This window comes from Arvicola amphibius, chromosome 9 (genome assembly GCF_903992535.2).
Source record: "Arvicola amphibius chromosome 9, mArvAmp1.2, whole genome shotgun sequence".
NCBI classification, from domain to species: Eukaryota; Metazoa; Chordata; class Mammalia; order Rodentia; family Cricetidae; genus Arvicola; species Arvicola amphibius.
In genome coordinates, this window is record NC_052055.2 from 393,138 (window position 1) to 407,689 (window position 14,552).

The following is a 14,552-nucleotide window of genomic DNA, read 5'->3' on the forward strand; positions in this document are numbered from 1 at the left end:
AATACTAGGTGTAGCCACCTCTGTTCTCCCAGAATATTCACTAATTTTATAAGAATTATATTCACTAATGGAATCTTCATTTGCCAATTTATGCAATACAAAAGCCTCAAAAGTATTTTATGCTTTATTTTCCATATTTACCTATTATTAAATCCTGCCCACTATACTTCTAAAAATATCTCAAACTTACCTTTGTTTCATGTGGCCCACAGCAACAGGGTCTCCCATGCCCTCCTGACTCTGGCTCTCTCCAGTTCTTCTAAAACATTCTTACTACAGCTACTTTCTTTTTAAAAAGTCCAGTCATATTTCTTCTTAGAAGAAAATTTAAAAGGTAAAAGACACACACCCATATAATCCCAACACTTAGAAGGCTAAGGCAAGAGGATCTCAAGTTGGAGACCAGCCTAGGCACATAGAAAAATGTGTGTCAAGAAACTAGGAAGTGAATGGGGGTGGGCAACAAACGTCTAAATAGCTTGGCATTCAGGAACCATTTATTACTGAGTGGTACACATCTCCTTTTCTCTGCAGCTGTACTGAACCTCCATCATTCTAGAAATGCCAGGTCCCTGTACACCCACCTCTTTCTCCTTGCTTTTGCGATTCTCTTTGCTTACAATACCTTTTTTCTTTTCTCTGAGTCTTCAGGCCTTAAAACACAGTTTAAAAATCCAACCATTGTATGAGATCTTTCTAAATTCCAGCCACATCTCCTTCCTGGGAGAATAAGTGGCCACTATTCCTACATCTTTCACATCACTCTGTGATCATGGGTTGTGTGTATCCAGACTCCAGTCCTCATATGTGCAGCAAGAACTTTCCAAACCAAAGGCATTACGTTAGACCCAGAGCCATTTCATACTGTTAACAGATATAAACTATATGAGAGGAATATTTATAATTCCTTAAGAATCATCAAGGAGGCAGACCTCCAGGCACACCTGTGAGGAATTATGTAGATTAGGCCAATTTAGGTAGAATACATACCATAGCTGTGGGCTGCCCCATTCCTTAGGCTGGAGTGACCATTTACCTCAAGTTACACTATTTTATAACTTTCCATTCCATGATGGACTGTAAGTAAAAATAAATCCCTCCTTTATTTGAAATTCTCACAACAACAGAAAAATAACAAATACATGCATGATTTGCAGATATCTGATTTACTTGTGTATGTATAGAGAGGCGTTAACGCAGTATGTGTGTATGGATTCTTGTGAGTGTAGAGGTGAATGCAGAGGTCATATATTGAGATCGAATGTTTTCCTCAGTGACTCTATCTTTGTTTCTGAGACAGGGACTCTAGCTGAGCCGGGGGCTCACTGACTTGACTAGACTAGCCAGCAACTACCCATGACTCTCTTGTCTCTGCCTCTCCACCAATGGGATAATGGGTATGTGATATCATTTGTGGCTTTTTACATTAGTGTTAGCATTCTGATCTCTGGTCCTCTTCACTATAGTTGCTTTGGGATTGCTCCAAATGGTTGATACATCCTTCACCAAGACCAGGGCTCCAGGCATTTCACACTGTTCAATGGACTGTGTGTTAGACTAGTCTTCCTTCAGCTTTTCCCAGTTGCCATTTCTGTGTTCCTACCAGCACATGGCTCTGGTGGCACTGGCCCAGGTGAATGAATCTTGACTATGACTCTGGATTTGCCCATTTCTTTCATCTTACAATGTTGGTTTGCCCTTTGGTCCTCTGATTAACCAGAGGAAATTGTTGGTCTTCAGCTTGTTTGTTTCTGTTTGTTGTGGTAAGGACAGGAACAGTGACTTGCAAGTTTTTTATATTGCAGCTGAAAGTGGAGATACAGGCAGCGCTGAGTTTACGTTTCTTGTTTATCCTCCTGAGATATTTATTCTCATTCTTGACTTCTGATTTCTCTTCTCTACTTTTCATGTTAACATTATGCAAGAGTAAAGATTCTTTTTTTCTTTTTGGAATTAACTACTTTTAATACATGATAAATGTTCACTATGTATATATCCAGTTTAGGGCTTTAAACATTTAAAATTTTCTGGTGTTAGAGACATGTCTCAGTGGTTAAGAGTACTTGCTGCTCTTGCAGAAGACTGAAGTTTGATTTCCAGCACCATTTCCAGCACCCACATTGAGTGACTCATAACCACAAGTAACTCTAGTTCCAAAGGATCACCTATATGCATGTGTGTGTGCAAGTGCCTTGTGCGCGCGCGCATACACACACACACACAAATAATATATTTTTTTCCTTGTCTTTGTTTAGCCACGTGACTTGGAACCTTTTTTATTTTATTTTTGTTTTTTATTTTATTTTTTTAAAAAGAAAACAAACTGTCTTTTTTCATGTTGCATACCAATCCCAGTTCCCACTCCTTCCCCTCCTCCTGTTCCCTTTATCTTCCCCTCTCACCCCCATCCACTCCTCAGAGAGGGTAAGGCATGTTGCATTGAGGAAGGTCCAAGGCCCTCCCTACTATATCTAGGTTTAGCAAGGTATTCCTCCAAAGAGGATAGGTTCCAAAAAAAAGTACATGCAGTAGGGATAAATCCTGGTGCCAATGCCAGTGTCCCCACAGTCTGCCCCAGCCACAGAACTGTCACCCACATTCAGAGGGCCTAGTTTGAATGTGGAGGTGAGAAGATGAGATGGGAAGAGAACTTGAGGGAACTGGATAGTTGAGATGGAGGAAGGACAAAGATGGAGAGCAAGGAAAGAGATATTTTGATGTGACGGAGTCATTATGAGACTAGCAAGAAACTTAGCACTAGAGAAATTCCCAGGAATCCACAAAGATGACCCCAGTTAAGACCCTAAGCAATAATGGAGAGGGGGCCTGAAGTGGCCTTGCCCTGTAGTCAGATTGATGACTATCTTAAATGTCACCATAGAGCCTTCATCCAGCAACTGATGGAAACAGAGGCAGAGACCCACAGCAGAGCACAGGGCTGAGCTCCTAAAATCTAGTTAAAGAGTGGGAGGAGTGAGAATATGAGCAAAGAGGTCAAGACCATGATGGGGACACCCACAGAAACAGTTTACCTGAGCTAATGGGAGCTCACCAACTCCAGCCTGACACAGAAGGAACCAGCATAGGACCAAACTAAAAATACGTTTAAACATTTAACAATTTCTCTTGAGAAATAACAGGAAGACAAAATAAAAGCAATATTAAAATTGGCAATACTTTTTTTTTTTTTTTTTTTTTTTTTTTTTTAGGGATTCTCTGTAGCTTTGGAACCTGTCCTGGAACTAGCTCTTGTAGACCAGGCTGGCCTTGAACTCACAGAGATCACCTGCCTCTGCCTCTGGGATTAAAGTGCTGGGATTAAAGGTGTGCGCCATCACCACCCAGAAAAATTGGCAATACTTTTATATTTTCTACATTGTATAACTTAGTGTGGACTATTAATAGTCTGGTGCTTATAAATTCCTCAATGCGCATTTGTTAATATATTTTTTATTCTACTTATCAGCACACTTCTCTATAGCTCACCTGTTACAGTGGACTTGTTTCTTATCTGAGCTTCTAGGCAGTCTTTCCCTGGGACTGGGAATAACAGAATCACATCTTATAACAGTCAAGATTTTAATTCAGAGAAAGGGACTGGGGTCTGTTGCTAACTTTGTATTGGTTTCCAAAATCTACTAAACATTCAATCCTACACTTCTAGGGATGGCACAAACACCTTACAAATTATTTTTCTAATTCCTTTTCTAAATCAGAACAAGAAGTAGCAAGATTGGCAGGGTAAGGACTGATGTGTGCCCATGTGGGAAAAGGGTTGTTTTGAAAACACAGATTGGGTCTTTGGATGTGGAAATTTACAAGGCCCAGAGAGCGCTGAAATGTCTTTAGAAACTGAGTCCAGCAGAGTAAACCAGAGGCTATTTGCTGGCTTGGCATTGGGGCCTCTCTCTGGCACAGACTACACTGTGAACAACTTTTCAAACATTTGCATCTGCATACATGACACTGGATTCTCAAAATGTCCAATTAAACTCTTGTCAATGAGAGAAGTGTTTGCTTCCTCCGAAGCCTCGGTGTCAGCCTTGGCCTCTGTTATGGAAGCAATTTCAGCTGAAGCTGCTGTGGGTTCTTCCTCTCTGGACTTGATCTTGTCTTTATTCAGACAAAGAAAGCTCTTGAAAGCTGTGGAAACTGTGTCAAGTTGTGGGTCATAGAGCCAAGTTAGGTAATTGAAGAAAAACACCAAGTCAAAAAGTACTTTTCAAACCAAAGAACGCTCCAGAGCTTGAATTTCTTTTTCATTTTGAATTGTTTGTGCTAGGAGTGTTTTAGAAAATGATTACCACTGAGAAAAAGAGAGAGACTGAGTGCTGATATAATATATACACATATATACACATATATATATATATATATATATATGTTTGCTTTTTCAAGACAGAGTTTTTCTGTGTAGCACTGGCTGTCATAAAACTCATTTTATAGACCAGGCTGATCTCAAAGTCATAGAGATCCACCAGCCTCTGCCTTCTGAGTGCTGGAATTAAAGGCATGTGCCACCACCACCTAGTTTAAATACTTTTAAAAATATTTAAAACAGATATTTTAAATATTAAAAACAAAATTCATTTTTCAACACTTCGGCAAACATTTCTAGAAGCCTCAATGACAGTTATGTGTGGTATATGTGTATTCCTATTCTTGTTGATAGAAATGCTCAATGAGTACCTGTGATGGGAACAGCAATGAGCACAGAGATGGCAGGAGAACATGGAATAAGAATCAAGAAAGCTTATGTTTCATTTTTGGAAAACTTGTAATATATTAATGGGAGGGACACAAAACCAACTTCTGTGTCCTTGAGTAAGCTTTCTTATTCCCCTTGCATCTATTTCCTATCAATATAATATATAATGTAATAACAAAAGTATCAGTGATTGTCATTAGTATTAAATAATATACTATTTGTAAACTACTTTAGTTATACTAGGCTCTCTTTTAAGTAGGATCGTGTAACTACTTCACACACACCAATGAACCACAAAATGCTGTTTAGACTGACAAGGTTTACACATTCCTCTGTGATAAAGGAAAGGAGCAAAGATGGGATGTCCAATATTTGGTGCAATGTGGATAAAAAATTTGGCATTGGGATGCCCGATAGGCATTTCCTTCACTGGGTGAGAGCTGAGAAGCAGTGTATAGATGGGGGTGGGACTAGAAAAGCTCTGAGGAGACAAAAGATTCAAACCATCTCATGATCATAAAATTGTCCCCTCAGTTATGTAGAGGGGGAGCTTTTTCTGAGCCTGGGGGAAAAAAAGAGGTAGGATTTGGAGCTTAAAGAAACTGGAGGAATTCTGTAGCAGCTGCTGTAGGGGAATCTGATAGGTGTCAACTGAAGATAAATATAAGGGTTGCCCAGCAATGCAGAGGCTACAGCTGGGGCCAACACTTAGTTTATAGCAGTAATGTTGTGCATGGTGATTTGACTGTTGGTGGTAACACTGTGCACCCTGAAGCATACACAAAGAAAATTCAGTATTTGTTCTGAGGAAAGAAAAGGGGGTTAAGAAGGAAAGGCAGAAGGATTTTAAGATGCTAATGAAAACATTGTTAGAGTCATTAACCACCAATTGCAGTTGTGGGTTAATCTGAAGTGATGGTTTGGATAGATGGGTGATGTACTGGAGGTTAAGGCTCTTCACTCAGCCGAGACCCAGGTGGTAGCTCTATGCCACACATACTAAGCGGTGGGTGGATGATAAGTGAGGTGGGAGGGTCTTCTGTTTGAGTTGATTTCATTGGTTAATAAAGAAACTGCCTGGCTCATTTGATAGGCCGGCCCTTAGGTGGGTGGAGTAGGCAGAACAGAATGCTGGGAAGGGAAGTTAATAAATCGCCATGCCTCTGCCCTCTGGGTCAGAAGCGATGAAGCTCCAGCCCAAGATGGACGTACGCTAGAATCTTCCCGGTAAGGCACCACTTCATGGTGCTACACAGATTATTAGATATGGGTTAATCAAGATGTGAGTAAGAGGCTGAAACTAATGGGTCAGGCAGTGTTTAAATGAATACAGTTTGTGTGTTGTTATTTCGGGGCATAAACTAGCTATGCGGGAGCCGGGCGGGACGAAAAGCCGTCCTGCCCGCAGCTCCTCACTACAGATAAGGATGATCAACACAGTTCACTTTAAGAGTTAACAAAGTGGCAGATTCTCCGTATGATAACCTTTCCTTTGAGAAACGTTGTCACTGACATAACCTTGGAAATTTAAATTGAGGCTGTGAAATATGTTGAAGGAGATAAATATAGGGGGCAAGGACATCATAGAAAAAGACACTCAGCCTGTGCAAAGAGAGAGTGATGATCAAGGAAATCATCCTGAAAATGGTGTTTAAAAGTGATTGTGAAATGTATGAAGAGTGATGGAAGGGGTAGGAGAAAGCAGTCAACAGAGCAGGGCATTGATTTGGCCAAGACGTATAAAGGGCTTCCTGGGACGGTGGTGGCTGATATGATTGTGTGTGGCTCTGGGCTCAGAGTCCAAGGAGTTTACGATGGGCTGATGTCTGTTACTGTAGTTTCCATATCGTGGTTTAGCCTGTCTTGCTTCTTTATACTCTGAATATAAACCTCCAGTATGTGATGGACAGAATCCACATCTTAGTCATTCTAATGCAAAAAGCTTCTATTTGTGACACCCACATCCTTTAAATAGTGTGTTTAATTTTTACTCAGGTGTAGTGAGGCCATACCTACTATAGAAGGATGGTTTGTTATAGTTCTGAAGAGGGTCAAACGGATCAGGGCAGGAGTAAGGGGAGGATTACCTTAAAGATGAAAGTCAAAGCAAAGGAAAAGAAAGGCAAACAGGAAAATGAGAATATACAGTGGCTAGTCTCAGGCCATAACCTGAAGTCTGCTAAGAATAGGACGTCTGGGGCCATGCTAGGCAGGCTAGGTAGCTTCATTTTGCTTTGTTTTAAGAATTGGCTTGATGCTTTTCTTTTCTTCATTTGTGTAATCCCACATAGTTCCTAAAACTAAAGCAAACTGGAGCTTTAAACCTGTTTAAGGATTTCTAGTTTCTTTGATTGTATTTTCATAAACGCCTGCAACATTGGCTATATTCCCTATCCCTCTATCAGCTTTTGTATCTTCTGAAATGTCTGCCACATTTTCTCTTCCCTGTTTAGCTTCTCTACTATTGATTTTAAAAAGTGCAAAGCAAAGGTTTTGCTGTGGGGCAATGGTCTTGTACCTTGTAAGGATTTGTCACTTGTATTGCTTTAATAAAATGCTGATTGGCTGGTATCCAGGCAGGAAGTATAGGCAGGGTGACCAGAACAGGAGAATTATGGGAAGAAGAAAGGGTCAGTCTGCAGTCGACACCCAGACACAGAGGATGCAAGATGAGAATGCCTCACTGATAAAAGGAAGGTACCAAGCCACGTGGCTAACACAGATAAGAATAATAGGTTAATGTATGATGTAAGAGTTAGTTAATAAGAAAGCCTGAGTTAATATGGCAACCAGTTTATATTTAATGTAGATCTCTGTGTTTTTCTTTGGGACTGAATGACGGAGAGTAACTACAGGCATGTAGTGCAAGTGTACACACACACACACACACACACACACACACACACAGTCAGAACACTCACAAACACAAAACAAAAGTAAATATTAAAAAAGAAAACTGTTTTAAAAAGAAATCAAATATTTATCTCACAAGGCCTAGGTAGTAAGGATATAGAAATTCTCAAAACCCAAACTAAGAAAGTATATAATTAATCAATTTGGAAAGACACAAGAAGACACACAGGTGGAAATTGAGCTCTTAGAAATAAGAGATGCCACCACACACTTGCCACATTGGCTAAGATTCTAAAAAAGAGGGGTAACAGTTCCAAACACTGTTAAGGATGTGTGAAAGTGTGGATTTCCTGTACATTTGCTTACATAGAGCCATTCTAGAAGGGTTGCAATCCTACCCTTACTTCCTTCTTCCCTTGCTTTCTCTATCCCTTCCTTCCTTCCCCTCTTCCCTTCCTCTCTCCCTCTTTCTCTCTCTTCCTCCATTCCTTCTTGTTGTTCTGGGGATCAAGTCTGGGAACTCACACATATTAGAAAACTGGCTATACCATCAAGCTATATCCTCAGACCAAGATTTAAATTAAAATGAAAGTCTATATTCCATGTTTATTTCAGTAGTATTTGTAATAGCCAAATTCTGAAAACAAGACAGATAAATTACAATGACATAGGTATACCATAGGTTAACAAAACCTATGATATATATATATATACATATATATATGTACACACACACACATATATTTATATATATATATATATCCATCCATCCATCCATCCATCCATCCATCCATCCATCCCCTGGGCCAATAGTCAGAAATAAGAAAAGCAGATTATATAGGTAATAACTTCAATGACTTTCTAGGAAATTCTGCTGACTTAAAAAAGCTAACTCTCAGAGATTATGCATACAATGCTCTTTGCATTACATTTTAACATCTTAAAATTATAGAAATAGGAAACAGAATATGGTTGTCAGGACTTAAGAAGTTTTGGTGGAATAAGGGGGTAAACATAACTCTAAGAGAGCACTATGGGGGGGCTCTTTGTAACACTTGAATATTCGGTATTGTGCCTTCCTCAATGGCAGCATCCTACTTAGCATATTATACTATAGTATCACAAATTTTACCCTGGGGAAATCATCAGAGAGGATTCATGAAGGATCTGGGCATTCTTATGTGTGTCAGTCGACAATGGTCTCGAGATAAAACCGCAGTAAGGTTGAAGGTGTAGCTCAAAAACAAAGCACTTGCCTCGCATGGCATGTGTGAGGTCCTATGTTCAGTCCCTGTGACATAATAACAAAACCTCCAAAATCTGACAATGAAAAGAAACCTATGCAGTGAGATTAGGTGCAGTTTCCTTCCCTGAAGCTACCTTTTAAATCTTCTGTCAACTACGGACACACTGGCTTATAAATACTTACTCTGAAATCCTACTTTGTACCTAGTACCACAGGGGCTAAAACTATTAAGAATAAAGTGTAGAAACACAAAATTGGAGTGCATACACAAATGTGCAATTATTTGTGCATGTGTATGGAGAGCATGTGTAAACATGTCTAAGATCACAGGCAAGGTTCTCCTTTTTCAGGATCCCTAATACTCTGCTGTAAATTATATGAAGCTATAGCATAAAGTGGCTTTCATAATCCTCTTCAGTTCTTAACTTGCCAAGAACACCCTCTTTTGGGATCAGTAACTTTACTACAGTACCGGCCATTGTATTGTCAAAGCCACGTGGATTATACAAAACAGAAGAAAAAGAAATGGCCCAGTTAAGATTTGGCAGCTGCAACAAGGAACTTGCCAGCTTGAAGCTTGGTTTAGTGCACTTTCAAAGACTATTCCTCCAAGCCATCTTCGTGTTTGGGACGAATGAAGAATCTGCAACTCATTTCCAAAAGATAAAGGAAAAAAGGAACTCTTGCCAATCTTTTCTTGCTCTGTACCTACAGAGTATGGAAAGATTTAACTTTTTTTTTATTATTTCTAGTTTTCTTTTTGTTTTCCTGTAGAATTTCTTTGAAAAACTATTTTTATGTGTTTAAATTTGAGAAAAGAATGGAAAACTTGGGACAGTTAAAAATTGTTTATCTCGATTTCACTAATAGCTTCCTGGGTGGATACAGAAACATATTAGTCTCAAACTTTGAAGGGTTCTTACAAGTTTAGGTGGAACAGAAGACAGTGTCTTTATACAATGTCTAGTTCCAGCTTACTATGTACCAAACAGTAAAGCTTCATGGACTTCTGGCCTTCATGAACGTGCCTTTATCACAGAACCCAGAGCAGAAGTTAGCAGATACTTTGTGCCTTCACAGGGTTTCACTGTTCAAACAGTCAAACAACGTGTGTCCTTGGGGACTGTATACAGTACTATCAGACACTGTGCAGTGGCTATGGCACTTACAATATGCCTGATGCTGCTCTTGGTATTGAGGATGCAGCAATGAAGAGAACTAGACTTGTTCCATGAAACCTATAAGGTTGCCACCATCTCTTTTGCAGCATCATGGCTGCCCTCCAACCTCTGGTGAAGGTGAAGATCGTACAAAAGAGGACCAAGAAGTTCATCAGGCACCAGTCAGACTGATATGACAAAATTAAGTGAAACTGGAGAAAACCCAGAGGTACTGAGAGCAGGATGCAGAGAAGATACAAGGCCCAGACCCTAATGCCCAACATTGCTTGTGGGAGCAACAAGAAAACCAAGCTTTTGCTGCCTAGCAGCTTCTGGAAGTTTCTGGTTCACAATGTCAAGGAGCTGGAGGAGCTGCTGTTGCGCAGTGGATCTTACTGTGCTGACTTTGTACAATGTTTTCTCCAAGAAATGGAAATCATCACAGTAAGAGCAGCATAGCTGGTCAGCATCACCAGCCCCAATACCAGGCTATGCAGAGAAGAAGATGAGTAGATGACTTGCATACATGTTTTATTTGTGTTTAAAAAAAACTCACGAAAACTGCAAAAGAGAGAGAGAGAACTCGACATTCATGTCTTCATGGAGATTCTGTTCTAAATTGCGATCAAAGACAATAAGATAAATGTATGAGTTAATTTAGCATATATGTGTATGTATAGTGTGTGAACGTGTGTAGTGTGCACATGAACATAAATGCGGGGAAGCTATCCTGTGTGTATATGTGGGGTGTGTGAGCATGTGTGTAACATAAACTATGTATGTGTATGTGTATGTGGGGAAGTGGAGAGAGATGTTATCTTGTAGCAAAAACTCAGTCTGCCTTCCAAAAATTATTTATCTCACTAGAAAATAAAGAAAGTGGCTATAGAGGATCAATTACAGTAACTATTGTGTCAGTCATTGTCACGGAATATGAAAGCTTCACTATGGCCACACAGCTATATATCATTGATTGACTGGAAAAACTAGTTGAAAACAGATAGGTTCTGAAGAGGAGAGGTATCTTAAGTAGAACTGGAATTTGTCTATTTTCTGAACATTTTGTTCTTTCCCTAATGATGTTGTGAATAAAATACTTTTATGGTTTACTTATAATATTTAATAAGTGTATGCATTTACATCTCATTAATTTTAGAGCCACACAGCAGAACCGTACAGTATGGTCGTATCTCTGATGTGTAAAACTTGATGACAAAGTAGATGTTGTTGTTTGTAAGGACATTTTTCCTTAGGCAATGCTTAAGGAGATTTTAAAATATGAAGAATTATCCACCACACCTACATAAGAAACACATCCCCATGCTAGATCATTGGTTCTCATTCTGTGGATCATGACCCCTTATAAGGTATTTACATTGTGATCCCTGTAGGAAAGTTACAGTTAAGAAGTAGCAAGGAAATAATCTTATGGTTGGGGTCACCACACATGTAGAACTGTATTACGGGGTCATAGCTATAGGAAGGTTGAGAACCACTGCTCTAGATAAAGGGCCGTCAGCACTCTGTCCAGGTGCACACATTCAGGTTAGCACTTGTTGCAGTTTTCTAAAGAGGAAAGAGACTCACACAAAACATGAACAAACTCTTCCTTTCTTCTTAAGAGGCATGGGGCACTCCCTTAATACTCTGATGTATTATCTCCCATAAAACTTTGAGAATTTTATTTTTGTTTTGTTTTGGGTAAAATAGGAAGTAACTTTGAAAAAGATTTTATTTTTGTTTTTGTTTTGTTATGGGTAAAATAGGAAGTAACTTTGAAAAGTTTGGAAGTGAAGGAACAAAAAACCCTTTTGATGTTTAGGAATGGATTTGCTAAGAACAAAAATAATTTAAAGGTCTTTAAAAAAAAGAACCATTGGATTTTTTTGTCTTTTTTTTTTGCTTTGGCCTCTTTTATAGATCATAATCACACTGAAAATTGAAACCACAAATATTCTTAAGGACTGAGTTTGGGACGTCCTAGGAAGACTAGACATGCAGTGTGCATTTGTTGGAGAAATTAAGAATATAAAAGAAATTGAATAAAGGCTTTTACATTTTCACATTTCTGTATTGCCATCCTCAACACATAGCCTTTTATCTTCATAGTTCTTTCTTTCTGTTTGCACTTACAGGCAAAACTTAGATGTAGCTGTATCCAGAGACAGAGGAAAATGCCACCCTCCTTTCTTCTTAAGAGCAGATAAACAATTATCTCCCTCATGGACTCATTGGCCAGAAATGAGTCATATATTCATACAAAACCCAGTTAATATAAAGTGATAAGGATCCACCAAGACATGTAGATATTAACCAGTGAATACTCTATGGGACTGAAGTTCTATAATGCAGCTCGTAGGTCTCCTCATAGTTTTGTCAATAAAGAAGCTGGAAGGCTGGGTTATATTGGCCCCCTTGTTACACCTGCCTCTGTAAGCAAGGTCAGGGACTTGGCACAGACACACCAAGCAGCTTTCTCACCTCTTTCCTTAGCTCAATTTTTAAAAGTAAAATTTTTTTGAGAATTTCATACATGAGTACTGCATTTATAGCATTTCTATCCATATCTTAGCTCTTCCAACTTCTCCTGTGTCCCCCTCACTACCTTTCAGTTCATAATCTCTTCTTAATTCTATTATTGTTACACATACAAGTATGTATGTATGTAAGTATGTATGTATATATAATATAATGAGTCTGTTTAATGCTGCTCAGATGAGCATGTCTTTGGGTCTGACACTAGGGATCTGGTAGTTTATCAAGGAGCCTGTCCCTAGGGAAAACTGATTCTCCTTCTCTCAGCAGTATTGACTGCCTGTAGCTATTCATCTACTTTTGTTAATTACAGAACACTACATGTTAGAGCTCCTAACGTATTTATTATATTTTGTTACCATAATCACTACTTATTTTAGTCTTAGTTATATTAATTCTTTATAATTACTGTCATGTACTTAATAATAATGTTTTGAACCAGTGATTTGCTACAGATATGATAGGGGTTTCATATTATTATAATGGAGCTGAAAATTCCTATTGTTGGCTGACCTTGTAGCCATCATTATATCATAAAGCAATGCATTACTCACATGTTTTGTGTGGAGCTGGTATAAACAGGCTTCCTGTGCTGCCAGTCTTACAAAAGTATAGCATGTGCAGTGATGTACAGCATATGACACCTGACAAGGATAATATAATAGTAGTTACATTATTTCTATATGCATTTATTATACTGTACTTTTATCATTAAATTGTAGCTTATTAAAGAAAGCTTGTTGTAAGATAATATGTCATACTGTGTTGGTGGTGGCAACCTCACATATATTGTTTATTGCATATGTTTATTGTTCCTATGGTTTATTAATATCATGTTATCTTATTTATCAGAATCATGTCAGTAATAGGGTATTGCACGCGCGTGCACGCACACACACAAACACACACACACACACACACACACACAGAAACGTGTGCACATTCACCATATGACCTGTGTAGTAAATTATACTATCTGGGTTTGTTAAATATGTAGCAACAAAGTTGCTTAATGTTACAGAAGCTTTTGGGTTCCTACATGCTCAAAAATACTTTTACCAGCCACATTCATACTTCATTGCTTTATTGACTATAAATTATTGCTATTTTCTTGAGGAGTTTTTGCTAGGGAGAAGGAAATCAACAGGTTAAACACCCCTTTGATCTGCTATCTTCTTTGGGGCTCCTAATCCTTCATATATGTGATTTCTGTTTTCTTATTTCTATATGTATATTTTTTGCTGTAGTCGTTTTCATATTTATTTTATTGTAATCATTTCTAATTTTCTTAACATTGCTGTTTGTTTGTTTGTTTTTGCAGTGCTAGGAATTGAACCCACGGCTTTGTGCTTTCTACACAGGCGCTCTACCACTGAGCTACAACCGTAGCTTATTTCTAGTTTTCTTATTTGCATTTTATTCTGGTCTTGTTCCTCCTTTTATGACCCTCCCATAATTTTTGTCAGTGTTTCATCCCATCTGTGAATATCCTCAACACGATCATCATTTCATGATGTTTTTTTATTCTGTTTATGGTAATTCATTCATAGCTCATTCCCATTGCTTTGTTCTGTCACTTAAGTTTCTTTATCCTTTTTCTTCCCATATCTTTTACTGAACTCTTTGCTTAGTTCAGGTCCCCCACTTTATTTTTACAAGGTTTGTATAAACCATAGATAAATTAGAGATGCTTCTAGGCTATAAGAAGTATTCCTATAACGTAGGGTTTCTCTAGGGAGGTTGTCTTTTTAAATGATTTCTGAAAGTTGGTATACAAAGTAATGGGTTTTATGTGGTATTTCTATCCATATGTTTTTTTTTTTTTTGGTTTTTCGAGACAGGGTTTCTCTGTGGCTTTGGAGCCTGTCCTGGAACTAGCTCTATCCATATGTTTTTGTCCTAAATTCATCCCTTGCTTCTTCCCTCCCCTTGTCCCTGCCCCCTACTGGTTCTCTTGCTCATCCACCTGTGTGATTTCATGCCACCAGTTATTCCATTTCCATCTCTTTTTATAGTCTTCTTAGTTTCAATACTCCCCCTCACTCTGTCT

General features: G+C 38.6%; 1 protein-coding gene and 1 pseudogene across 2 annotated transcripts in view; both read left to right on the forward strand.

Moving 5' to 3' along the window:
- The window catches only part of Cpq (carboxypeptidase Q), a 352,278-nt gene that overhangs the window by 5,928 nt on the left and 331,798 nt on the right, over positions 1–14,552 (forward strand). The window lies entirely within an intron of this gene.
- On the forward strand, positions 10,079–11,077 carry LOC119822705 (annotated as a pseudogene).